The sequence below is a fragment of the Pteropus vampyrus genome, unplaced genomic scaffold (genome assembly GCF_000151845.1).
Source record: "Pteropus vampyrus isolate Shadow unplaced genomic scaffold, Pvam_2.0 Scaffold155, whole genome shotgun sequence".
NCBI classification, from domain to species: domain Eukaryota; kingdom Metazoa; phylum Chordata; class Mammalia; order Chiroptera; family Pteropodidae; genus Pteropus; species Pteropus vampyrus.
Window position 1 is genome coordinate 4104028 of NW_011888936.1, and position 4139 is coordinate 4108166.

Here is a 4139-nt window from a genome sequence, read left to right on the forward strand (position 1 = left end):
TAGATGTAACAATTTTGTTAATTCATTCCTCATTAATAAATATTTATTTATTTTCCAATCATTTGCTAGTACAACTAATAATACAATAAAACTTTTATGAATAACATTTTATACATTTAAGAATGAATCTTTAGTCTACGCCCATGCCACCCTGAACAAGCCCAATGCCTTCTGATCTCAGAAGCTAAGCAGGGATGGGCCTGGTTAGTACTTGAATGGGAGACCACCTAGGAAAACAAGGTGCTATAGGCATAAAAAATAAAAAGTAAGGGATTGTAAACTGACAAGGTCCTTGCAACCTGTGAAGTCAACCAAGAGTTGCCTCTCCGAAAAATAAAAAAAATAAAAAAAGAATGAATCTTTGGAATGAAGTTTTTGCAGTATCAAAGAGAATATTTAAATGTAATTTTTACTAATAGCATCAAATAGCTTCCTAAAAGAAATCTATAAGACTACTTATTTCTGCATAGCTGGCCAAAGAGTGTTTTATCAAATGTGGGTTTATTTTGTAATTTTACAAATGAGAAATAAAATCTCAACATGGTTTTACTTAAATAGTCTCTCATTATTGAGTGAGGTTGGAGGTTGGGCACATGTGTATATCTTGAAGAGTCATATTTCCTTTTCTATTCATTGTCTCTTTACATCATTCCTCCGGTTTTCTGTTAAGTTTTTTCTCCCTAATAGCTATTTATACATGAATTAAATTAGCTCTTTCTGATATATATGCATCTTTTCAACCCATTTCTCATTTGCTTTTTGGTTTTTCCTACCACTCAGAAGAAATTTATTTCTTTCTCTGTTTGTTTTCATATAGTCAACTATAGCAATCTTTTTCGTTTATGGCTCAGAATATTGTGTTATGTTTTGAAAGAAAGACTTTTTTTTAAATTTGACTTTATGAAATAATGTTCCCATGTTTTCATCTAGTACTTTTATTATTCATTTTACTCTAGAACATTTAGTCCATTTGGAATTTATTATTTAGTGTATTGGGAAGTTTTCATATGTTTTATATTTTACCTAATTTTGGCTAGGTTCAGGTAGGATGTTGTATTCTTTCTTTCCATCCAGCCAATCTTTCATTCATTCACACACATGAATTGAATTCTTGTAATATGTATGGACGGTAGCCACACAAATATGTTTGCGACTCAGACTTAAAGCATGTTAAAGGCTGTGAACCAGTAGTTTCTGCTCTTTGGTTCCTATATTCCTATAAATTTTACCTCATACTAATACTCAGAATTAAATTTTGATGACAAGATGCTAGATAAAATCACCAAAATATCTAATCAGGAGAAATCTTTAAAAATATTTAATTAGTAAATAACTAGAAAGTTTTCAATCATTAAAGCAATATTTCCCCAGAATAGTGTCCAAGCATAAGTGATGGCTAGTTCAAGAGAAAGTCTTTTTAGTGGCATAATGAAAGTTCTATTACTTGGTATAGTTTCTCTTTAATAAACTGTGGTTCTAATAAACTGTTTTAACTTTCTTCATCATAATGAATTTAATACTTTAATAATATTTCTGCCTTACTTAGAGATGGACAATGGTACAAAATTAAAGTTATCACCTGAACTGGTGAGATTTTGTGTCTGTAGACCTGATACTGTCTTGAGTGAGTTTTGAAATTTCAGGAATAAGATCCTTCATTCGTTTAGAGAAGTTCAAGTAAATAATCTCTAATTTCGCTCCAGTTAGAAAATGCTATGATGCTTGTCATGATTCATCTGGAGACATTGATTACTGGATAGCTTACTTCAAACAATAGAATTTGACCTTAGCACAAATTTCTTTCAAAGTCTAGTTGCCAAAAAAAAAAAAAGCAATAAAATCTCATTTTCTTTTTTTCTTTCTATTTTTACAAAATCTAAAATAATAATCATTTGAGATTCTGCTTTTTGAGTTTAGGCATAATTTACAAACCTACAAAAGAAGAGTAAATTGAGTGGAACATTGTATAACACTGGAGAATTGGAGCATTAAAATATTATTGAGTAATTTCTTAACCACCAAAACCTAAAACCAAATATCAACTCACGAGGCTTCTTTTTCAGTTTCTAATCATTCAGAAGATTCAAAAGAGCATATTCTACCACGTCATTTACCCTGTTCGTAGGGGAGTAACCTTAGTGAACTTTGGCCCATCCGGAGTTCTTAACCATCTGCTTCCAAAGGAAAACGATGCTTTCTTCAATGAAAGACATAAAGACACGGAGTATATTCCTAATTGCCCAGCTGGCTGAGTTTAGAATAAAACATTGCAAAGCTGATTGGTGAATTGATTTTGCCATTTGCTGTGGTTTTCTGCAAGCATCTAATCAATTGGTAGTTTGTGCTGACCCATTTTTGGGTCATTGTGTTCTCTCTGTAATATTTAACTTCAATACCATTTTATCCTTATGTATTTTTATACATTTACAAAATGAAAGCACTCTCCTTATGCTGATTCCAGAGCTTTCGTATGACAGTCACATATAATGTACAAGTATACATAATTTTTAAAATTAAGCCAGTATTTGACATAATAAAACGTTTCTACATCAGGCATATATGTTTGGTATAGTTTTTTTTTTTTTTTTTTAATTTAATTAAGCTGAAGGACAACATTTTTGAGATGCAAGAATTTAAATACGATATCAATGAAAAATTTGACACTTTTCTCTATATATTTGATCCATTAATTCATAGATTTCAGAATTTGGAAGTAACCTCTAGTGTCCTCTATTCCAAAAAGCCATCTAATGCTGGGATTCTCTCTACAACATCTCCACCATGTGGTTATTTGGCCTAAGTCACCACCAGAAACAGGAAACACAGTATGTCCAAAGATAATTAATTTTATCCTGGTTCAGCTCTGTCATGTAGTCTCTCTTCATGTTAAACTCAAACTCATCTTTCTGAAACTCCTAACAATTGGTTTTAATTCTCCCCTTTAATGCTTAGTACATTGATCCTAAGTCATCCTCACTAACGTTCCCTTTCCATTGAAAGACCTTTCTGTATTCAGAGAGAGAGATTATTGTTATCTAAATCCCTGTTTGTTTTTGACTCATTTCTTCTAAATATTCTATACTGTGTTTATATTCCGATTAAAATACAGAGTTTAAAACTGTACATTATGCACTTGGTGGTAACTGATTATCAGAGTAAAGGCAAATTATAACTTTAGCCTCCAACATTCTTGACATAATACTTATATCAATGCAACCTGAAGGGACAATTATAAAAACCACACACTACTGAACTGTTGTCTATAACCCCTAAATTTCTAACAGATACAGCACTTTTCTGTAATTATGCAGTTTGCTTTCAACTTTCTGCACCCAACAGAATACATTTAAGTTTTCTAAGATTAACTATGAACATTCAACTTTCAGCCTTTCATTCAAATTAAAAGCCTAATGAATTTGATGTAAAATATTTAATTTAATATTTAATACCTGTAATTCTATTAGTTTGGCTACATGTAATGAGAAGAAATAATAATTGTGACTTAAACAAAATAAAAGTGTGTTCCTGTCTCTTGTGGAAAACATCAGAAGGTATATAGTCCAAAGTTGCTATGGCTGATCCACAGTAACACCAGTGGCCCAGGTTTCCATATTCATTTTACACTCTTAGCCATGTGGTTTCCTTCCTTCTGGTCACCTCATATTCTACAGGGAGCACTGAAGCTCCAGCTATTACCCCCCCCCCCCAAGTAGCTTGTCAGAAGAAGAAGGAAAAACCAAGAGGCAGAAGAGGAAAATTAGACCCTTTTCATGAAAGTTGACTCAGTCGTACTCTCTTTTTCTTCAGTCTATGGTTATACATCAGTGCAAGGAATAAAATAAAATGTACTTTTATTCTGGTTGACAGTAGTCTCAACTAAAATTTAGTTCCTCTTACTAAGGAGAAAAGAGAAAATCACATTCTTTCTAAGCATATGTGGAATATGAACAAAAATTGTTCATCCGTTCCATCATAAATCTAGTCACAACAAATTCCAAAGGATTGAGAACCACAAAAAAGATGTTTCACACTCATAAAAATTAAAATGCAAGATGTATAGCAATGAAAACTCCTATATTCCTGGTGGAAGTGTAAATTTGTTTAACAATTCTGAAAACCATTTTATTATTATCTAGTTG